The sequence below is a fragment of the Sarcophilus harrisii genome, chromosome 3, assembly GCF_902635505.1.
Source record: "Sarcophilus harrisii chromosome 3, mSarHar1.11, whole genome shotgun sequence".
Classification (NCBI taxonomy): Eukaryota; Metazoa; Chordata; class Mammalia; order Dasyuromorphia; family Dasyuridae; genus Sarcophilus; species Sarcophilus harrisii.
The window spans coordinates 204,641,941-204,666,799 of record NC_045428.1 but is presented as its reverse complement, the minus strand read 5'-3'; the positions used below and the strand labels follow the sequence as shown (position 1 = coordinate 204,666,799).

Below are 24,859 nucleotides of genomic sequence, written 5' to 3'. Positions count from 1 at the left end.
ATATTGGTATAAGCCTCATTTCTGCTAGACTGTTTTCTAGCTTTTGCAGCAGTTTTTAAATCTAAATAATTGCATTTTCTGCTTCTTCACTCTCTGGTTTGTTGAGTACCATTTTTTTTTGATTCTCTCTTGTCCAGGTTTTTGATCCTCTAATTTTGATGGTATTATTTTCTCAAGACTTGTGTCAACAGTCTTTTTGTACTTAACCTCTTTCTTAACCTTTGAGTAGCATATGGCATTATTGACCACTACTTATTTCTCAAATGTTGTTTCCTCTTCTAACTGACTAACTGTTCATCCATATCACTGTATCTTCTCTTAAACTTCTTAAAATGCAGTTTTTGGGGAGTATAGAAATATCCTTTATTGTTAGAATCTATCTTATGTTATTTACAGTGCCATCTTCACCAAACTCTGTGGAAATAATGTGATCAGTGATCAATTATTTTTAAAATGTCATGATAATAGCTTAACTCTATAGTGAAACAAAAAGGGTATATGGAGAGAGTATGGTACATTAAACATAAGGATCATACTTTTACATTAAGATGCAGAGGGATATGAAGGATCAGAACACTGAGATGTCAGTAGATGATAGACATGACGGTCACAAGACAATTTTCTGAACTGTCAGTGACAGAAGTTGGAAGGGTAGCATTTATTTGACATTCTTTCATCATTTTCAATCAATCACCATCATTCAAGAGTATTTTTTTCAGCCAGTTCATTAGCTACTTATTAAGAGAGTAGGTTAGATTTAATTTTTTTTTTAGAACTAATACATCCTCTGCATGATTCCTTCCCTTCCTTCCTTCTCTCCTCCATCCCCGCATTCCTATTCCCTCCGGGAATCTACTGTTCAGAACTGGTAAGAGTTCCATAAATACTTGTTACCTGAGAAATTAGCTCAGACCTTTTGGGTCACTAGGGTACCATTTAGTAAATTATTGTTTCAGCTCAATAAAGAGTGTTTTGTTGGATCAAGCAGTAACTTACATTCTTCCATAATGGAATTAATTTTCAACATAATCTACTATAAGGTGGTATTTTTGGAGGAGAAGAGGGGAGTTCTTTTTCTGTCGACTTCCATTTTTGGGGAAAGAGATTCAGGAAGATATAGTGGATAGAATGTCTAATCATATGAAAAGTGCTCTAAATCATGTTGATCAGAAAATGCAAATTAAGACAACTTTGAGGTACCACCTCACACCTCTCCAATTGGTTAAGATGTCAGGAAAGATAGATGTTGGAGGCAATATAGGAAAAACAGGATACTAATGCATTGTTGGTGAAGTTGTGAACTGATCCAGCCATTCTGGAGAGCAATCTGGAACTATGTCCAAAGAGCTATAATACTGTGCATACATTTTGATCTAGCAGTATCTCTACTGGGTCTTTATTCCAAAGAGATCATAAAAAAGGAAAAAAGACCCATATGTGCAAAAACAAATTTGTGGCAGCCCTTTTTTATAGTGGATGCCCATCAGTTGGAGAATGGCTTAATAAGTTATGGTATATGGGTGTAATGGAATATTATTGTTCTATAAGAAACAATCACAGGCTGATTTTAGAAAGGTCTGGAGAGACTTACATGAATTGATGCTAAGTGAGCAGAACTAAGAGAACATTGTACACAACAGCAAGAAGATTATGTGATAATCAACTATGATGGACTTGGCTGTTTTAAGCAATATGGTGATTCAAGGTAATTCCAATAGACTTGTCAATGCCATCCCCATCTAGAGAGATAACTATGGAGACTGAATGTGGATTGAAACATAGTATTTTTACCTTTGTTGTTGTTGTTGCTGTTTGTTTGCTTGGTTTTTTTTTCCTTTCTCGTGTTTTTTTTTTTTTTAATTTGATTTTTCTTGCACAACATGACATATGGAAATAGGTTTAAAAGAATTGCACATATTTAACTTATATCAGATTGCTTGCCATCTTAGGAAGGAGAAAAAGGGGAGGGGAGGTAAGGGAAGGAAGGAGAAAAATTTGGAATATATAAATTGTATGAAAGAAAAATGAATGTTGAAAATTGCCTACACATGTATTTGGAAAAATAAAATACTATAAAAATGAAATAGGCAAACCTATTTCTAAACCTAAATCAGAGCTTGATTTATTGTTTTGTTGACTGTCTAGACTGAAATGTTATAGATTAAACTTCAGAGTCTGTCATGCCATATATATATATATATATATATATATATATATATATATATATATGAAAGAGACATGGAATTGTAGTCAAGAGTTAAGAAGAGCAGGGTCCTACCACTCATATGTATGGACAGAATGATTCTGGCAATCACTTAACTTCCCCATTGAGTGCTCTATGCAGCTCTCTTAAATTTTCATGTTTCAAAAAAGGAATTTCCTTGAACCCACATATCAGTGAAATTAAAACTGTAGTCCTTGTCCTGCCATTTTAAAATTAAAGGGTTTTTCTTTAAGTTTCCCTGCATCATGCTTATATCCTTCTGAAAGAGACCTGGCCCAGTGAATAGAGAGCTAGAGTCAGAAAATATTAAGAGTTTGAATCCTGCCTCAGATACTTAATAACTGTATGACACCTGGGGAAGTTGCCTATTCTTATCTATAAAATGAGGTTAATAATAGCATATAATAATAGGTAACATTTATATAGTGCTTACTTAAGTGCCAGACACTTTACAGTCATTTCATTTAATCTTCACACCAACTCAGCGAGGTGGTACTATTATCATGATCATTTTATAAATAAGAAAACTGAGATCTTACAAATAGTAAGTGTCTGAAGCTGGATTTCAAGTTATTCTGAATTCTGTAACTCAGTCCTCTGTACCACTTTACTAGGTAAAACTAGGTTTTGTGAAGATGTTTGAGCAAAGGTTTGTTGTTGATAAAAATATGCAAAATACTTTGGAAATCTTCAAAGTGTTTTATAAGTGATGACTATTATCATCACCATCATCATTGTCAAAAGTTCAAATCCTACCTCTGGCACTAATTATGGCACTAATAATAATAAAATTATGATTTTAGGCCAGTCATTTAGCCTCCATAAGCTTGTTTCCACATATGTAACATGAGAGAGTTGGATTAAAGTGACATCTGCTTGGATGGAAGGATGGAATTTCAGGAGGAAAATTTTCAGGTTTCTGTTATCCCTAACACCTAAAGGCCCTTGAACTACCATTTAAGGGTTCAAAGAAGTGACAAACAGCTCTACCAATGCTATATCAATGTGCTATACCAATGACTGGCAGTGACTACTTCTGCCTCTCCAATAGACAAATCAACCACTCTCTAAAGGGAACACAGACATGTCCCCTCTGAGTGTGGTCAGAGAACACTGAAAACATTCACAGGAAGAAGGGAAGTCGCCAGGACTGTACAGGTCACAAGTGGCTGCTTATGTATATATATAGGCACTGTCTGTCCCATGCTTACAACCACTGGCAACTTTGTCCTGCTTTTGTGACTACAGGGGCTAAATTTCAATCACCAGCAAGTCTCTAACACAGACCCCCTATAATTATTCTGCAAGCAGTGTCCAGTTCCAAAGTGTGACTGTCTGTAGAGGCAGCCAGTCAATCATTAAAGTATTTATTAAGCACTTAATACAGATATACTTCAGAAATATTATAGGTTCAATTCTAGACCATCACAGTAAAGTGAATATCTCAATAAAGCAAAATACATCAATTTTTTGGTTTTCCAATGCATATAAAAATTATGTTTACACTATATTGTAATCTACTTAAAGTCTGAAATAATAATATATCTTTAAAAAACAGTGTAAATACCATAATTAAAAATATTTCATTGCTAAAGAATATTGAGCCTTCCACGAATTGTGACCTTTTTACTCGAGTGTTGCCTCAGTGTTGATAGCTGCTGACTGATCAGTGTTGGGGTTGCTGAAGATTTGGGTGGCTGTGGCAATTTCGTAAAATAAGACAGTAATGAAGTTTTCTGCATCGATTGATTTCACTTCAACGCATAGAGGCCATTATAGGATTATTAATTGGCTTAGTTTCAATACTGGTTTGTCTCAGAGAATAAGGAGGTCTATGGAGAGGAAAGGCAATGAGGAAACACAACATTTATCAATTAAGTTGGTGCCCCAAAACAATTTCACCTTAACATATGATAATAATGAAAAAGTTTAAAATATTGTGAGAATTGCTAAAATGAGACAGATAGTATGTGAGTATATGCTTTTGGAAAAAATGGTGCTGATAAATTTGCTTGATGCAGTGTCGCCACAGATCTTTAATTTGTATAACAACAACTGCAAAACTTGACCTCTGACAGGTGCAATAAAGCAAAATTGAAAATAACATATTTCTGAATGTGCCAGATGTTGTGTGTTAGAAGGTACAAATAAGTAGAATACAAATAAAGTCAAGAAAGTGTGTTCCTGTCCTTAAGGAGTTCACATTCTGATGGCAGGGAAAACATGTAAATATGCCTTAAGATATACTCTGGGTAAATGGAAGGTAATTACAGGGGTGGCAGAGAAAAGACAGAAAGGCTTCTCTGAAGAAGGTGGCATTTGAACTGTCTGGAAGGAAGCCAGGGAACCTAAAAGGCGCAGAAGGAAGGAGGGATAACATTCCAGTCATGGGAAATAGCAAGTAAAAAGGCAGGGAATCCCAAGAGGTGGTGGTCTGTGTGTAAGAAATAGCAAATGTAGCTGGATCATAGAATGTGTAAGAAGACTGAAAAAGTAAGAAGAAAACCAGGATGGAAAAGGTTTCACATGTGTCCCCCTCAAGGACTTTATATTGAATTCTGGAGGTAATAGGGAATTGCGGGGATTTACTAAGCAAGTGAGGGAAAGCCATGGTCTTATCTGTCACAGAGGAAACTCACCAGCAACCATGTAAGTTGGAACAGGGAATGTAATTGAGACAAAGTAACTAACTAGAAGACTATTGTGATATTCAAGTGAGAAATGATGAGAACCAATAATATTGTGGTGTCCAGTGAGACTGAAGAGAAAGATTAGCTGTGAGATATATGTGGGTTAAAAATGAATTTGGAAAAAAAAATGGGGCAGTGATCCCGAGTGACTCAGTAGTAACAGTAAATCTGAGAAGTCTGAAAAAGTTTAAAATATTGTGAGAATTGCCAAAATGAGACAGAGAGATTTGGGAAAGAGTATTTGGGAAAACAGAATGAGTTCTCTTTTGGACATATTTTTGAGTTTGAGATATTTATGGGGCATCCAGCTTGAAATGTCTAAATGGCATTTGACGTGGGATTGGACATTAGGATAAGTTTGTGTGTGTGTGTGTATCTGTGTGTCTGTGTGTATAAATAGATAAATAATCTGCTGTATAGATACAGTTATCTGTATAGAAAGAATAATTGAACCTATGAGAGCTGATGTATAACAAAATGAGATAGTATAAAGCAGGGAATCTAAATTAGAGATAGATTTTAGAAAGCCTTTGAATTTGGATGAAGAAATTATTTTCTTTTCTCTAACCTGTAACTGAAAATTAACATTTTCTTCTATTAAGAATAAAGGAACAAATCACAGTTGTATTGCATTATCTGTGACCTTTTTTTCGCCACTAGAAAGCAAATTTTCACATCACATTGCATTGTGAATACCTTGAAATTTCATTTATATTTATTGCTACTCTGAGATTACTGTTTATATTAGATATACCTTTAGAATTCACATGATTGTAGTCTTCTAATTGACAGATGCTTGTATAATATAGGAGCCAATGATCAGACTTTATTAGACTAACAAGGAGGTCCATGTCATAAAATTTATTTTTTAAAGTCAAGAATGAATATAAGAAAAAAAAAAAGAGAAGGGGGTTCATGTAAGAACTTTGGGGTTGAGGGTATACCCAAGATTAGTAAGAATGATACCCAGGAAAGTCAGGCAAGTAGAAGAAGCAGCAGAGACAATTATCAGGAAAACCTAGTGTGAGAAGCGTATCCCAGCAAGAGATAGTGACTACTATCTCTGTCGTCATAATTCTGTGATCCAAATTATCAGACTTCTGGCAAAATATTAGATTCCTGTAATCATGAGTATTCTCTCATGAGAGCTAGAATGTGAATTCTAGGATGTGTAGGGCAAGGAGGTGAAGAAATATAGGTGGGGATACCGCCAGTTATACTATTATTGCATTGGTAAGTGATATGTAATGGGAATAGTCATTTAAAGATTTCTCTTTTTTTCATTCATTCTCCCTATTAACGCCATGACTCTGGCAGAGTTAAGAAGTGAAGATGTATGGAGATGGGGATTTGGTGATCTCCAGCATCAGCCAAAGAGCATAGGGCAAGTAAAAAAATTGGAACCCCATTTTGGAACTGGGATGATAGGGCTTCCCAAATATCACTCCCTTTCAACTGGGGTGCCTGAGTAATCAGAGATATAGTTAAACCAAGTGTGTTACTGCCTTTACTTAGTATGTCATAGGTACTCACAAAGCATCACTTAAAATCCTGACTAAGATTTATGTGTCAGATTAGAAGGGATGGGGGGGGTAGTGATCGTAGAAGAGAAGATATTGTCCTTTTAGGATTCATTGCAATGACTTGCTACGTATCACAGTTAAAAGAAATAGTATTTATATATATATATATATATGTATATGTATGTATATATATATATAATATATATAAAGATAAGCTAAAAGAAACTTTGAAGGCCACTGAAACCAATCCTTTGATTTTACAGATGAAGTTACTGAGACTAGAGTTGGAACTTTCTAAGATTTTTAACTCAAAGTACTGTTATCAAAATACCAATCTATTATAAAATTAAAATCCAATCTATATTGTTATAGATGACAACATATTTAATCTTTAAACAAGGGCATGATTTTACTCTTTTAAAAGTATATTTTTTATTATATGTGATCCTGGCATAGTTAATGGTATGGTAGAGTTTGGCATGTATCTCATTTTGTAATTCTATTTTACAAAAATCTTGTGAAATTTTTAAAGCTGTTTATCTTTTTCAGAGTATGTAAAATATGCAAAGGTTTCTTAAAATAAAACAAAACAATAAACCACACACCTATAAGGTAGTACTTTTAGAATCTCTTTTACAGTTTTTCATGAGTCTAAGAGAATGCATTTATTATAATGGCCAAAAAGGTTTTTTAAAAAATCATCTCTAATAGTAAAAGAGAAAAAAGTTTAAATGAGATTAGAAGAACTGAGGACAATTAATTTGTAACCTTTTCCACTTGGGATAGTAAATAAAAGAACAGGTAGGTGGTGAAGGGACTGCTTGGAATCATGAAGACTCATCTTCCTGAGTTTAAATGCAGCCTCAGATAGTTACTAGCTGTGTGACTGTGGGCAAGTCACTTAACCCTGTTTGTCTCAGTTTTCTCATCAGTAAAAGAGCTAGAGAAAGGAAGTCGAAAATCATTCTAGTTTCTTTGCCAAAAAAACCTCCCCACAGAAATAGGGTCATAAAGAGTGTGACATGACTGAACAATAGCAGAAGTAGATGATGATGATGATGATGATGATGATGATGATGATGATAAATTGCATTGCTGTCTGAAAAATGGATAGCTGGCCAGCCTTAAAGTCAGAATAATACTACTTCTGACATCTACTTGTTGTGTGGTGGTGGGCCATTTCATTGCCCTCAGGCAGCTTTCTAAAATTATAAATTATAGTCTCATTAATCCACACTGGGATTTCCCCAACTCTTATAAAATCGCAGATTCCACCTTTTCCCTTTCCTCAGTAAATGTATATCTACACACGTAGCTATATTAGATCAATGACCAAATGTTTTGGCATAATTCCATTCAGTTTTTTTTTCGGGTCATTAACATTCATTTTTCAAGCTTTGCAGTTGTATATAGTCTTATAGTGAGCTTATAATTATATTGTGTTTCTTACAAATCCCTTACAGCAAAACTTTAATTGGAAATTGGAGAGAATAGGATAGTCTGGTTCCTTTGCTATTCTGATTAATTAGGGAAATCTTTTTTATTTTAGCCCTCACTGCATTTTCTTCCTAAAATGCATTAGTACATTTCTGCCTTTAGCAAGTGTAGTATATAGTGAATATTGTTTTAATATTTCTTCAATTCATTTTGCTACAGGGTCATCATTGAGAGAATGAATTTTTGTGCATTTATACTCTGTAAGGATAGAAGCAATCTTGTAACCATTCTCTCCCCCCACCCCAGATGAACACCTAGTTAATATTCAAATAAAAGTCTCATTATTGAATGAGAGAAGTAGTAAAGTATAGTTGTTGGAGACACTCCTCTTACCCTCAACATAGGAGCCAGAAAATTTTGAGGTAAAGCCCTTTCCCTGTCACATACAGGAATTGTGACCCAGGGGAAAGCAATTCTTTAAAATTGTAAAAGATATCCTACTAGCTTTGGTAGAGGGGATTTCCTTTAAAAGAGTTCCTTTATTATTCTGATATTGTATTCTGTCACATTTGAAAAGCTTAGTATTAAACAGTCTGTTTCCCCAGCATTTGGATGGGAGACTGGTTGACATATATCCAGAGAAACAAAATTGGGAGCATTCTGGAGGAGCAACTAGGAATTTTTTCTCCTACCTAGCTTACCATTTCTTTCTCTGAACATGGAATATAGGCCCTTTAATAATAGTAAAGACCTCCCCAGTTCCGGCCACAAAGATGGAGGACCAGACTTCTAGGTCATTGAAAAGTTCATGTCTCAAGTTTTTTCCTCCCATTTTCTTTCTTTTCGGCTTGAAATTCCCAGCATTACAACTGTTCCTTTTATTGAGCTAAATTGTTAACCTGCAAAATAGATCGTTTCCCATCAATACTTTTTTGGGAATTAATTAATCATATTAATTATTTTGGCTGAAATGAAGTCCTGAAGAGATAAGGTGAAGGAAGGGGAAGAGGTATGGCAGGGTCTGGATGAGGAGACACTTCAGGAACCCTAGATAACTATGTGGAAAGTAGTGTGAGAACCCAGGTCCGAGAGAGAGACTTTTTTTTTTCTGGAAAATAAATGTGAGGCATTGGTTACCTAAAATAGTCATACAGTTGGTATTTAATTAAGTGTAACTTCTTGGAGGAGATGTAAAATAATGGAAACTAATGTTATATTCATTTCTTACAAAAATTTGCAGCTCATTTTCTTCTGAAAATACCTATATTCTTCTATTAAAGAATTGTTTTCTGTGTAAATCCTAAGTACCACTAAGTCACTAAGAAATGGTCACTAAGTACCACTTGGCTAATCTTTGAAGTTTTCTAGATACTTGAGAATATATTTTTCCCTAGCATAATTTAAACATAAATGAGTTGTATGAATGAGGAAAGAATACTGAATCAATTCTTATTTTAATGTAAGAGACTGTAGTTTAAGCTTACAGATTATTAGGTATAGATATGAAATTCTTGGTACTTAAAATAAATTGCATATGATCAGTTAGGGCTTGGTGTAGATAATATCAGATTTATCAAATTATCCTCCTAAGAGGATCTATATTGTGAATTAAATAAATAGAAATAACAATAGTCTGTGACAACATTAGGGCAGCTTGATAATGCAGTAGATAAGAATGTATTGGCCCTTGAGTCAAGAGAATCTGAGGTCAAATGTGGCCTCAGACACCTACTAGCTGTATGACCCTGAGCAAATCATTTAACCTTGTTTCCCTCAGTTTACTCATCTATAAAATGAGCTGGAAAAGAAAATGGCAGACTATTCCAGTATCTTTGCAAAGAAAATCCCAAATAGGGTCATGAAGAGTTGGACATAAATAAACAACAAACTGAACATTAAAAAACAAACTTTAAAGAAGAAATTTCTTTTTTTCATGTAGACATATGATTGACTATTTCTTACCTGAAAGACAGAAGAGACCTTAGAGTTCACTGAATCCTTCATTTAACATGCAAAGAAATTGAGGGTTAGAGAGTTCCATACAGCTTGTATAATATGGGAACCTCACATCTTCCTGACCAAGTCTAATATCTTATCAATTATCCCAGTCTCATGTAGAGTTCTTCAAAAACATATTTAAAATAATTTCCCTCTGAAAAGAACGTTTCCATTTTGGTTTGAACTACTGAGAAGGAAAAAACAAAACAAAACTTGTTTTTTAAGGCAAATGTTGAAAACCATCCCAGAGGCAAATTCTTTTCAGGATGAGTAGGTTTGCATAAAGGGACTGATTTACAGAACAATGGACATTCTCTCTCTCTCTCTCTCTCTCTCTCTCTCTCTCTCTCTCTTTTTTGTTTCTTGTGTTCTACTGAACTTCTAATACAGTAAATTCCACAAAATCTGATTCTTAACTTGGGAAATCATAATCCTACTTTAGATAAGGAATCCAAATAGACTGTGAGCAGCTCTTTGACTGGACACAGGATTGCTTTAGAATTGGAAGGAACCTTAGAGTTCCCATAGACCAGGGGTTCTGAAGTAGGAGTTCATGAACTTGTTTACTTAATATTTTGATAACCATTGTTTTGAATAGGAGGTTGAGTTCCAATCAGGCCTCAGATTCTTACCAGCTGGGCAAACCTGGCCATGTCATTTAACTTGTGTGCCTCAGTTCCCTCAGCTGAAAAATGATGAGGATCAAAATAGCAATCTTGCAGGATTATTGTTAGGATCAGATGAGATATTTATACCTAAGTATTTATCACAGTGTCTGTCATATGGTAGATATTATATAAGATATATATGTATATTTAAGCTATATAAGCTTATGTATAACTACATAAGCTAGTTATAAATAGTATTATTGATACTTATTATATTATTATAATTTGTTCTCTTTATAATCATTTGTATTTTCTGTTATACATTGAAAAATATTTTCTTAGTAGGGGTCCAGAGGCCTCACTAGGCTGTCGAAGGAATACAGAACACAAAGTTAAGAACAAAAGTTCAGAACCCCCTGATCTACACCAACCTCAGCAATTTACAGATGAAGACATGGAGGCCCAGAAAGGTTATATAACTTGAAAAATGTTGCACATATAGTAAATCACAGATCCAGGATTTGGATCTTTAACTCCAAATCCAGAGTTCTTTCCACTGTACCAGTTTGGGACATACCACAAACTGACAATGACTTTAGAAAATACATATTTATCACTTACTACTTATAGGACAATACATTAAATTCCATACAACATAAAAGAGGTAGCCAGAAAGAGTGGAAAGAGCACTGGCTCTGGTCAGAAGTCCCAGGTTTAAATGCTCTATCTGACACTTACTAGCTTTCTGTCCTTGGTCACATAACTTTCCATGGTTTTTGTATTCTCATTTTTAAAATAAAGGGATTGGATTAGGTGGTCAGTGAAGTCCTTTCCAGCTCTAAATCTATGATCTTGTTAAAGAAAGGAGTGAGACAGGATTTAGAATCAGAAGGAATTAGGGACCTAATACTGGGGTATTGACAAGAGATGGGATGGATGGATGGATAGATATTACCAAAATACAAAAATAGAAAGTGTGATAAGAGAGATACAAAGTCGTACTTGAATTCAAACAAAGGAAACTTGGTAGAAGTACAAGGAGTGTAGATTAGTGGAGGATTCATGGCAGAGGTTATACTTGTTCATCACTACACAGCAAGTATGTGTCAAAGACAGAAGAATTATCCTGTCTATACAGCTGGCCTTATATCTATTATTCAGGCAGCAGGGTTGATTTCTTTCTCACTTAAATACATGTCTTCGATTCCAAACATTCCAACTTTAAATCTTCTTCTTTTTAGCATTGGAGATTACCTGGAGGTAGGAAAACACAGATTGTATTTAGAAAATAATCTAATTTACCTGGTACATGAGGGTATTGAGGGAGGATAGTGGAAGGTAAGTCTTATTAGAGAAGGGCCTTTGGAGAGTGCTTTCCTGAGTTTAAATAACATTTCTTTTTCCTGGTTCTCTTCTTGTCTCTTTCTCCTCATTTTACTTTCTGATCATCCTCCATATTTCATCCCTTAATTGTGGGTCTACAGACATGTTCTAGGTCCTCAAATCTGTATTCTTTCTTGACCACCTTATAAGTTCTTTTGGCTTCAGTTATCATCTCTTCTCATAGATTCATTTCTGATCAGCTACCCAAATTGGACATTTCAAGGTTAAGTATCCTACAGGCTTCCTAAACTTGTAAGTCAGACAAACCTAATCCTCTTCTAAACTTGCCTTTTTCTGTCAGCAACACCATCCTTCCACTAACTCAAAATCTTCATTTTTGACTCCTTATTCTTACCTCATGTATTCATTCAATTACCATGTCTTATCTTTTCCTTCTTTATTCCATCTCTTAAATCCACTCCCTTCTTTCCACTCTGTCTAGCCGGACAGTACAAAAATATTTAGAATATCGCTTTTTGTTGTAGGTAAGAACTAGGAACAATGTGGATACGCAGCAATTAGGGAATTATCAAATAAACTAGGATTTTAGAATGTAATGAAATATTTAAAAATTCTTGAAAGGGCAGAGAAACCTGGGAAGACTGTTATGAACTGATACAAAATAAAATCAGCAGAACCAGGAAAAAAAAATTTATACAGTAATTAAGCATTGTAAAGAAAAAAAATTGAAAGATTTAAGAACCATAATTATATCTATATAATATATAATTAATCTTATAAAATAAGAACCAGTACAACTACAGAAGCCCTGAATCATGATACTGTGAATAACAAAGAGATTTTGCTCTAATGATGTAGAATGGAAGTTAGCTTTTCAGGAAGCCAATGTCTGGAGTTTGTTTTTCATGACTTCCTTTCTCAGATATGTACTGTTTTATTTACACTTTTTTTTGTTCTTTGTGTGTTGAAATGTTCATGCTTAATATTTAAGTTCTTATTTAAAAAAAAAAAAAACTTCGACACCCCCCCACAAATTTAAAATCTAAGACACAGAATTACATTTATCTTCCTTTTACCACTTCCATTATGTAAAGAAACTTTCTGTTTTGCAATTTTGTAAGTCACATTTTCTGATGTTCATGGTGTTGCTAACCCATACAACAATCTCTCCCTCACCTTATATAAAAGATATATTGACTATGTAGAGATAGGTTCATCTGTCAATCATCCTTTTGCCTGCATAAAAGACCCTAAATTCACTTATAGATTGTTTCTAATTGAGGCTTTTTTCCCCCCAGATACAGTGCACTGTTTTTGGATTCTGCTATTTCCAGGGATTTTTAGAAGGCATCCCCATCGAATGGGGAAGGAATTCTGTATAAGAGACTTAGGTAAGTCTATTTCAACTTTAGTTGCATTCATCTTTGGGCCTTTGGGGGAGAGAATGCAAAGAAGCTTTCTATGTGTTTCCTACAGATTTTGGGAATTACACTCTTGGATTAGGGATATTCATGAGATATTCATAGAGATATTAGAGATATTCATGCCCCTGAGAGAATTTTTATAATAGCTTTTCTTTTTCCAAATACATATAAAAGATAGTTTTCAACATTCATCTTGGCAAAACCTTGTGTTCCAAATTTTTTCCCTCTATCCCCTATCCTCCCCCGCCCCGAGAGAAAGCAATCAATTATAAGTTAAATATGTGCAGTTTTTCTAAATATATTTCCATGTTCATCACGCTTCACAGAAAAATCAGATCAAAAGAGGAAAAAACAAGAGAGAGGAAAAAAAAAAAAACAAGCAAATACACACCACCACCAAAAAATGTGAAAATACCATGCTTTGTTCCACTTTTAGTCTACATAGTCTCTTTCTGGATGAGGATGGCTCTTTCCATTCTAAGTGAATAGGAATTGCCTTGAATCACCTCATTGTTGAAAAGAGACAAGTCCATCACAGTTGATCATCACATAATACTGGAAAAGAATTTTAAAATTTCTCTATTAATACTAATGTAAATCATACTACATTTTGCTTTTTTTAATCTATAAAACAATGGTAGGTACTCCATGTTTCTGGAAGCAGACATTAGGGATCACTAATGCTTCTACAGCAGTTACACTTGCATGCCTCTCTATTTTCTGGTTTTTTGGACTATAAATATAATTTTCCTGAAGTCTGTAGCTAAATCTTGAATATCCATCTATTCCTTGGTAACTGTGACAGAGCCAAACTGGTCATTAAATCATATAGTTCTAATTTGGAAAGATCTAAGAAGTATGTTGTCTAACATTACTCATTTGTAAAATCAGGAGACTGAATTATAGAGAGCTTAAATGAGTTACCTAGATGAAACAGGATATAAGCGGAAATGCTGGGCTTCCAGTCTCACCCCAAAGCTAGCATTCTCTCATCATGCTATATTGTCTGAGTTCTATAGTCCATGATTTATTTGACTTGGAATTAAAAATTAATTTAATTTTTAATAAAATTTTTCCCTTTCCATACTTCTCTTATTCGAAAAAAAAGAGGGGGGAAGATTTTTTTTAAAAAGCCTTTCAAAAATATAGTCAATCAAATCAAATTTTGCATTGGCCTTGTCATACGTGCCCACCCCCACTTATATATGTGTATATGTATATAAATATGTGTGTATCTATAGCTATAGTTATGCAGATATTTGACTTGTAAGGAAAAAAGCTACTTGTCTTTAATTTTTTTGTTTGTTTTAGGTATCCTATCACGGTCTCCTTTAATTAGTTACTATTGCATTTCCTGTTGGCCTTAACTGAGCTAAAAATCAGAAAATATTTTAGTTGGTTACTTGCTGATAGAATAATGTCTTTCTCTTAAAATGTTATATTTCATTTCAGAATGAAATTCTGAAACCATCTATAATGCATTCGTTTGGGTCACTTCTTGGCAACCCTTTATTAATGGTAAGACTTTGAGGATATTCTCGGTCTTACCCCCTCCCCTACTTCTCTCTCTACTGGCCACCTACTCAACCTGTCTATTATTGAACAAGTTAACTTGCTGTCTAAATTAGAAAACTACTAGACAAAATCCAACAGAATATATATTTTAAAATCATTACTGGTTTCTTGCTTTCATTAAATTGGTCTCAAATTCCTTCTCCTCCCCCAAGCCAAATTAGCATAACCCTTACCAACCAGTATACTACTTTCTCTAAGATTCCCTTTTCCATCTCTTAGACAGGAACATGAATTGTCATTGAAGTTTTCCCTATTCTGGCTATCCAATGCCAAACAGTGATGTCTCTGTCCTGAGAGGACTTATTTGTTAAAGCTCCTGATTAATTCAGCTCTAATATCTTTGGAACGTGGAGTTTACGAGGTGCTGATATTGTTCTGAGTACTAATTTTTCATGATCCCAATAATCAAAAGCAACCCAAGATTCTGTGACGTAAGTAGATCTTTCTTTTAATCCCAAGTCTGTAAATCAGATAAAGGGAAATATTATTAAAGCCTAAATATTTCATAAATATTAAGAATGCTGGTATTGGATACTCTCCTCTTTGTCATCACACAAGTCCCTGAACCCCCTTTCTTTGCTGTGAAAACAAGCACCCCACCCCTTTTCTATGTTTAAAGCAGGCTCTTTTAATGTTGAAGAATGCATGTGCCAAAAAATGCAGTCTATTTCTGGAGCTGCTTAAGGAGGGTATTGAAATCCCTTGTCTATTAGCATGTTTAGTTTAGCCTATGAATCTTCAGGGAAATATAATAAAATAGAAAAGTAAAGTGATGAATGGTCTTCATTCAGAGCTGGTTGTGAACAGTAATATGTTATAAACAAGTTGATAAAACTGGAAACAATCCTATGCAATTCTGACACTTTTATGACTGTATGATAAGATTACAGCATCAACAATGTAGCCCACAGTATTTAAATAAATCACTACATTCCTTTATCTATTTAGTAACAAGGCATTTGAAAATTATTGATCCTTGCAAAATCTAGAGTTCAGTTCATTTTATTCTTATCCAGTAATACTTCAACTGAATTTCCAGGTGGGTGCATTGGACCTATAGGTTTGCTCAGATTTCATTGACCACTAGATAATTTATGGGTTTTCTGTTTGTTTGTTTTAAGGCAGTTGAGTTTAAATTATTTGCCCAAGGTCACACAGCTAATAAGTGTCAAGTGTTCGAGGCTGGAATTGAACTCAGGTTGTCCTGACTCCATGACTGGTACTCTATCCACTGCACCATCTAGCTCCCTTAGATAATTTATTTAAAGAGTTTGAAGAAATTTCAGAAATCATTTAGTTCATTAGCATAGGGTTGAAGTTATTTGCCCCAGTAAAATGGTATCCCCATCAAATTGGGGAACAATCCTGTGTTTCAACCCTAGGTTTGATGATCCTTAGGGAGAAGAAACTGGGGGAAAAAAATCTCCTATGTCTTTCCTGTGGCCATGGGAGCCATTATCACTGTATTTTGCTACTCCAAAAGCTTTCTGGAAGTACCTTTAGAGAATGAGGGCACTTATACCACTGGGAGAACTTTAATGTCTTTCTCAAGGCAGTGAGGTTACATAGTGGATAGAGCATCCAATCCTGGAGTTTAAAATAATGTGAGCCTTGGAGATGGGAATATTTTTTGAACCCTCCATCGAGGATACAGCCACTTTGTCCTCTGGCCACGAACTTTTTTCCTGAGCTCAAGAAGAACAAATAAATGACAGAATTAGAGTCTGATCAGTTCTAGGGTAGGGGTGGGAATTGAGTGTTTCCCTGTAGCTGACTATGAAAAAAGATCCCCATTCTATATGGTTCTTTTTCTTTAGGGGGGACTAAGAGGTAATGAAAACTGAATTAAGGAAAAAAGAAAACAGAATTAATGAACCATTCATTAAATAAGTAAAAGAAAAGGAACAAAAGGAAGAACAGAAGGGGTTGTTAAGGGGATTAATACATCAATAATAATAGAAATTGAGTGAACTACACTGACTTCCATCTTGTGACTCAGTTCTGGAGCTAGCTTAGTTCCCTTTCTTTTCTATTAGAGGTCTAGTGCAGTTTCTGTCTTAAGAGAAAACTTTATTCAATTTTGAGAATTGTTGGAAAACTTTTTTTGTCTTAACCTAGCTTTCTGGTTGGGAAGCTAGATACATTTATCTGCTGCTTAGAGACTATTTACATGTTGACCAGAAACTCTGTCAGATCCAAAGATTAATCTCATAGTTCTCTCATAGATATAGTCTGTATGTTTTATCTGGAAACTGACCTTATATTGGTCAAACAATTAGTGTTTTCAAGTTCCTTTGATTTACAAACAGTTGTGAAGAGTGGAACACCTCTTTTTTTCTGCTTTCAAGGAATCGCACTCAATTTGATTTTCCCCTCCTGATTTGTAAAGCCCCTAATTAAACCTCTAATTAGAAATAAGATTACCTAATTTTATTAATTATTTTCAATTAATTGGTTTTAATGCATAAAAATCTGTCTCCTTTTATTGCCAGTACCAAAACTGAGGAAGGCCCCACTTCCAGTTTGTTAGGCAGTGGACATGCATTGCTTAATAAATTGACATGTTCAGAAGCTCAAATTTTTATTTTCTCATTCATCTCAACTTTCACCCATGATGATACACTATTTCAAGTTTGAATTTTAAAAAAAAGATTCACACAGTAAGCAAAAATAAATTGCCCATGACAAAAAGTTCACCATTTTATTCATTTAGTGTTTTGATTTTTTGTTTGTTGTTTTGGGGGTTGGCTTGTTTCTTTGTTTTTTTGGTATACTGAAATGTTCATGATATTTATTAAATTTATTATTCTGGTATTTATTAAATTCAAAATAAAAAAAGAAATGTTTTTAAAACTTTAAAATAAAACTTTTTTTAAGGTTGGGGTGAATGGACTACAAATTCAATACAAGTCAATAATATGATATAACAGCCACAAAACCCACAGTGCCCATAAGTAGCATTAAGGAGGTACACACGGTTCTGGATCAAAGAAGTGATAACTCTGTTGTACTCTTCTTTGGTGAGAATATTGTGCTCTGAAGTAGTTATGTTCACTTCTCGATGCCGTATCTTAAGGAGGACATTTATAATACATAATTAAGGTCCCAAAGTTCATACTATATGAGGATTCAAGGACAGAATTGAAAATATTTACCATGGACAGGAGATTTAGGAAGAACAAAATAGCCGTCTTCAGACACTTGAAAGAGAGGTCTGTGGGAATAGTTTTAGACACATTTTGTTTGCTTAAAGAGAATAGAACTAATAGGTAAGTTAAGAGCTCATAGAAAATCTTAACTCTGATTTGGAGAACAGGCTCTACTATGCTATAAAGTATAGTTCTAACAACAGACTCCACTTTCTGATCTTCCTAAGAGAAGCTCCACACCTGTGTAGGTTGGCCACCTGGTAATTGATGCTTTGATTTTGCCAAACTTTGAAATGGAGATACCAAATGAGCCTCATTCTTATTTTGCCCCCTTTCATTCTGCAGTGATAGGAAGTTTTGTAAAAATGGAGCAGAAGGGTCAAAGCATACATTTTTTAATTGTCTATAAACATTAGCAACTGTTAACATTGGAAGTTTAAAATCCTCATCCACTTATGAATGAAAGGTCATATAACTAGAGGACCTGCATAAAAATGACCTTGACATTCTTAATGTAAATAAAACAAGTAGAAAAATATAAAAGCTATGTATATTCAAACCATTTATATATAGAAATATTTAATCAAGAGAAAAAAGATTGGTCAATAAATAGAGTAAGGGATAGCTATTAGACTGTCCATGCAGTTTCAGTAGTATCTAAACATTGTCAAGAGAATGGGAGGTAGGACTTGTGCCTTAGCTGACCTTTTGTGAGGGATTTAAAGGAAAATGGAGACAAGAGTCACACAGGATGGGCAGGGAAGGATCAGTTGCAAACTATGTTGTTGAATGAATCAAAACTCATTCAAAATTAAGTTCACAGATCTGTTGGAATATTAAAAGTTGGGATAAACAAAAGATGTAGAGCTGTCCAAAAAACAAAAACAAACCACCAACAACAACAACAATCCAGTTAGCTGCCTCAGGAAATGAAGGATTTCCCCTCATTTGAGGGCCTCAAACAAAAGGCTGGATAACTACTTATTATGTATATTGTAGGAAAAGATTCTTAAGGTACTAAATAAAGTCACAATTAAGAAAATTGTTATTATAAAGTTTTTGTTGCATAATGAAGCCTATAAATGCAATTGTATTAATAATTGCAGTGAGGCAGGATTCAGGATTTAGGAAAAATGTCTTTGTGCTAGGATCAATACTTTGGGGATACTTAACAGAACGAGTAGACTATATAAATTCCTATAAATTTGCAGATGAGAGGAGTGACTTTAAACCTATTGAGATAGTCAATGGAATTTTACTGGGAAAACCATAAAATGAAGTAAGAAAGTGTTGATTTGTCAAACCAATGTGGTGTTTTCTAAACATGGAAGTATAATATGATTACATGTAATCAACAGCTATATCTTTCTTAATATTCAGTGTGAACCTGAGTAATTATCCCTTTGAAAGATTTAAAGATCTAAAAATCATGTTAAATTAAATTTATAATAAATGCCAGCAAGATTGCATAGAATTAAAGGATAGTGATATTAATAAATATTTTGACTCTTCTTTCATTCCCTCTAAAATGAAGAGGTCATACTAGATTTTCTTGGAGTCCATAACTATAACTGACATAAGCCAGAAGGGAAGGCAATTAAAACCCAAATATTTGTATGTTAAATACAAGTGTGTCATGTTTATAATTCTTATCCAATATTGATCTTCAGTCATGACAAAAATTTTGTAACATAGAGAACAAGAGATGCTTTTTTCTTCCTGAGGTCTAAACAGTTTAATTCTAAATAATATAAAATATGCAGTTACATTTTAAGTGGATTGTCTAAAGCAATTTATTTTAATAGTGAACTCTAACCAGCTAATGTTTAACCTTAGCTTATTTTTTTAATCGTGATTCTAACACATTCTATGCTTAGGAAGAAATAATTGCATCTGATGTTTCAAAGGATGCAATGATTACTGGACTTGAAGATCAGATGAGATCATATTTGTAAAGTGCTTCACAAAGTGTCCTTTGCTCAATAAATGCTTATTCATTTCCCACCTATGGGATAAAGAAGATACCAAATGATCCTCATTTTTTCACCCCATTTCATTCTTCAATGACAGGAGTAAAAAAAATTGGGGCATATATATATATATATATATATATATATATATATATATACATATACATATATATTTAGACTATTTTTACAAGTATTGCCAATTTTTGACATTGGAAATGTAAAAGTCTAATCCAGTTATGAAATATCTCTTCTCCCATATGTAGATGCTAAATTTTCTCCCATTATTTAAAAATTTTAATGTCTTTTATTCTCAAAAGAAAAAAATTGCAAACAACTCGTCCTTAAAAAACAATTGGGTTGAAGTTTCAACAAACAAACAAACAAAAATCAGAAAGAAGGAATGAACTGATTAAAAGGATCAAAATATACAAGTAAAAAATGTAATTATATGAAAAGGAAAGAGAAAATGTTGAGAAGTGGGGTGGGGCAAGAGGAGAGTACCTTAAATATCAGGGATATATATATATATATACATATATATAACTCAGAAATTGTTTTTGATGTTTTGTCTTCCTATTTTTTATAAATACTAGGAACCTCTCCTCCAAGCAGACACTGTGCTGTTCATGTTGTTGGATCCTTGAAGGCTCATTTATAAAACGGTCCACACATGAAGTCACCATAAAGGTAATCACCATAATCTCTACCATTTTTATCCTTTTAAATCTGCTATTAATTTGAAAGATAATTTATTATATGAGAACCATTGTCTTAATTCTCAAGATTCCCAAATAATTTTCTCCCATGTAATTTATTGATTGTACCCCTTCCTGAATCTGGTAAGGATTAAGTCATTATGTAGTTATACTTTATACAGAATTACACAGTCAATTCTCAATTATAAATTAAGAGGTGGTAACTAAGCCTCTCAGTTTAAGCCAAAAAAGTTAAACAAAACCAATTGACACCAAGATTGTGGGCAATATTTTGCTGTATGGAATGCTATAGCTAGAGTGAGGAAAACCTGAGTTCAAATCCAGCCTCAGACATCCTGACACTTAACTTCTGCCTCAGTTTCCTTATCGGAATAATGTAGCACTTACCTTTTAAAGTTATTGTGAGAATAAAATGAAGTAATATTGTAGAGTGATTTTGCAAATTTCAACTATATAAATACTAGTTAGTATGATGATTACTATTTATTGGTTCTTAGTAGACTTGTTCTTGAGGTAGTTTATTTTGTTTATTGATTCTAAAAAAGGCAGTAATATTATTGGTGATCCCATAGAAGATGGTCTTACTCCACTATAAATTTGTTGCTGCTGTTCATTCGTTTTTTTTTTAGTTGTGTCTACCTCTTTATGTCCCCATTTGGGGTTTTGTTGACAAAGAAATTGGAATGGTTTGCCATTTCCTTGTCCTGTTCCCATTTTACAGATAAAGAAACTGAGGCAAACAGAGTTAAGTGACTTGCCCAGGGCTAATAAGTATCTGAAGCCAGATTTAAACTTGGGAAGATGAATCGTTCGTTCTTTCTCCAAGTTCTGTGCTCTGTCCACTATGCCACCTGGCTGTCCCTTAGTACAGATACATTCCATTAATGTTGTGAGTTGTTATTAATGTTAAAAGTTGCAGATAAATTAATAATGCATCCATGACTTTAATTTTGGTTAATTGCATTCTGAATTGCTATGCATTTTTAAGTAGGTCCATAATGATTTATAAACAGATTCAAACTTAAAATATTTCTGTAAAAGTTTTAGATTACATTTGGCAGAATTTAATGAGGTTTCTAAATATTATTCCCCAGAGAAAAATTAAATCTTTCCAATGTACTGAAAGAAGTAACAGGTCTCACTCTAGTTGTAAACACAAAAATAAATTTGTGTCAAGGTCTGGGAAAGCTGAAAAGAAATGAGGCAGAAAACTGGAGTGGCATTTAATAATATGTAGGCTTTGGTTTTCTGTTCCTTTTGCTTTCTTTTTAGCAGAATTTATAATTGGGAGCCAACCCTGAGAAATATTGGGGAAGTTTGCTAAATCAAAACAGTTTAATTTTGTTTGCAGTGTGTACATTCGTCATATTTACTATGTGCTTAACATATATATTCTCAACAAGTCAGGGAAGGGAGATCACTTAGATTTTTGGAATTTGTGAGTCTAAAGCCATGATTCACATTTTCTGTTGTAGTTAAATCAGAAACTATGTTAATTTTATTATTTGATTTTCCAAAATTAATTGAGGCAGATTCTTCAATAATAGGAAGTGAAAATTCTCTCTTTCTTATAGGTAAAGAAAATGATGTGAAGGTGGGAAAGATGGCATTAATTAATTTGTTTTTCTATACCAGTTATTGCTAGTATACATTCCTCCTGTACTTTTGTTAAAAAAAAAAATTCCAGAAAGTTAAATAAAACCAAATGATACCAAAACAACATTTTGTTCCATAATTTTCTGTCTCTTGATTGAATCTAGACCTGGAAAGGGCCCTAGAGACCATCTGATCCAATCCTGATAATTTTATAAATGAGGAAACCCAAGAAGGTTTGAACCCAAACCTTCTGACTCCAGAGTAGCTTTAAAATCTTATCTCTTGAACTGCTGAGGTTAATCATGAGAGGTATTTAGAAAACATTTTTATTATATTAAAATAATAATTACCATTTCTTAAAACAACTAAATTTAAATTTTACAAACCACATGCTCTGTGTTGTGAATATTCTTTCTTATTAACAAATATAATTAATTATATACTGGAAACCTATATATTTTAATTTTATTTATTTTTTGCTGAGGCAATTGGGGTTAAGTGTCTGAGGCCAAATTTGAACTTAGGTCCTCCTGACTTTAGGGCTGGTGCTCTATCCACTACACCAACTAGCTTGCCCTGTATTTTTAAATTTTTAATTAGGTAGAAGGTTTTGATTTGTGGGGAAAGGGGGTGTTGGATTTGGGATTTCCCTGGGATAGGGAGTTCCTGGTGAGGAAATTCTTTACCAATGCAGATTGGCAACTGTTCTGTGACGTTTGCAAGTCTTCCACAGCTGTTTAGGACACTGACTTTCAAAGCCACAATGTGTCAAAGATAGGACTTGAACGTAAGTTAGACCTGCCTTATATTTATCAATCCACCAAGAGAATGAGTTATTGTCCTTAAAGGAGTCAACATGGTACATCAGAAAGAGAAACAGATTTCAATTGAACAAATAATATTTTAATATCTACTATGCACAAAAAGGATAGTACAGATTCATAGATTAGCATAATACAAGGAAGAAAGTAGTCTGTCTGAACAATCCAGAGAAAGTGAGGAAATTGGAAAGTGAGGTGAACATCCTGCCCATCACAGAATTTCCTAACAACAGAATCTCACAGACTGATAAAAAAAAAAAATGTAATAAGCTTTTTTCTGACGTATTTGTAAAATTAGATCATGATTCTGGTACTTATAAATTATTATAAATTCATACTTAATTCTTACTGCCTTTTCCACTTCTAAATTTCCAACCTAAATTTGTTATAGACCTAGAGTATTTTGTTTTTTCCCCTTTCAAAAACTCCAAATGTCAATATTTATCATTTTTAAAATTTACTGCAACATTTGTATTAGTATGTTATTTATATTACATTTATATTATTTATATTTTGTGTTGTATTTACATTAGTATTTATATTACATTCATATAAATATCATTTAGCTATATACATTTTAAAAATTTATTCAAATGTTTTTACTTTTTCTTAATCTCCTTCCAGACCAGTGAGAAAGGTAGTAGGTAAATTTTACTTATGCTATATTCTGACCTCTAATTTTCCCCTAATGATTATCTGATAATTTTTCCTATGCCAATTCATTTAAATTACATGTTCAAAGTCATAAATAAAAGGTATGGTGAGCATAGTAACATATTTTGCCTTACAATTAACATAATATTTGTTATAGTAATTTACAGAATAATTTATTCTAATATTTATCTGCAATGATGGGATTCAGTTATTTAGTGCAAATTGTCCCTAAAAAAATGTCTATTTTCCATGAATCTATGTAGCTTAAATGCCCTTTTCTCATTGCTTTTTTCCATCTAAGGATATAAGATTTCTCCCACAGTTTCTGCTCATATTTGACCTTTCCCCCCCCTTTGCTGTTCCCAACCTGACTTCTCCAAATGCTTCAGATACCTGACCCTGGGATATCCAATACCTTCTGATATAGATACATCTAAACCCTAACATCCTGCTACCTGTGAGAGCTAAGATAACTACGGAACTGGCTGGTGCCCTATCATTTTACAGATCCTTCTCCACTTTATCCCTACCAGCTAGCATTTCATTAAACTGATAGCAATCTTTTTTGCTCTTGTCCAAGAAGCAGCCACCCTACTTTTATGACATTTGGGATCAGAATTCTAGCCTATCTATCACCAACAAATGAACCAGCATTCTTTGCTAATATTAATGCAGTATTTATAAAATCCAAAAGAAACCAATAACTTATTTTGGAAAATATCTTGTAATTTATTAAGAATATTTAATATTTCCACAGGTAAATAAAATTATGTATAACCATATAAATATCTTCCAGAAGGATAGCATCTTTTAAAGACAGATTGGTTACTTAATAGAAATATGTACAGTTTTTCATTCAACAAAATTTGTTATGTCCATATCAGGAGAGTGTGTTAGTATATGGGTTCTTGGCTGAGAGATATAAATTACTTAAGTTGGCTAATTATCTCATCTTCCTAGAACCATTTTCCTTGAGACAGGCAACGTTTTTTTGTTTGTTTGTTTGTTTTTTTATCCTTCAGTTTTTGTCCTTATGGCAAGGAGTTGATTTTGTTCCTTTTTAGCAGTTCTATTGAAAAAGGCAATGAGAGAAATAAGTTAAAACAGATAGCTTAAATATGTTTTCAGAT

The 24,859-nt window shown here is 33.6% G+C and overlaps 1 protein-coding gene across 7 annotated transcripts in view; it reads left to right on the top strand.

Annotated features, from left to right (window-relative positions):
* The window catches only part of TBL1X (transducin beta like 1 X-linked), a 356,084-nt gene that overhangs the window by 209,810 nt on the left and 121,415 nt on the right, over positions 1 to 24,859 (top strand). For 4 of the 7 annotated variants that reach the window (XM_023500346.2, XM_031959014.1, XM_031959013.1 and 1 more), the window contains 4 exons: positions 13,123 to 13,215; positions 14,701 to 14,766; positions 15,043 to 15,254; positions 20,536 to 20,629. The gene's annotated coding sequence lies outside the window, so the exon portion shown is untranslated. The remainder of the gene's footprint in view (positions 1 to 13,122; positions 13,216 to 14,700; positions 14,767 to 15,042; positions 15,255 to 20,535; positions 20,630 to 24,859) is intronic. The other 3 variants (XM_031959016.1, XM_031959018.1, XM_031959017.1) reach the window with 3 other exon arrangements.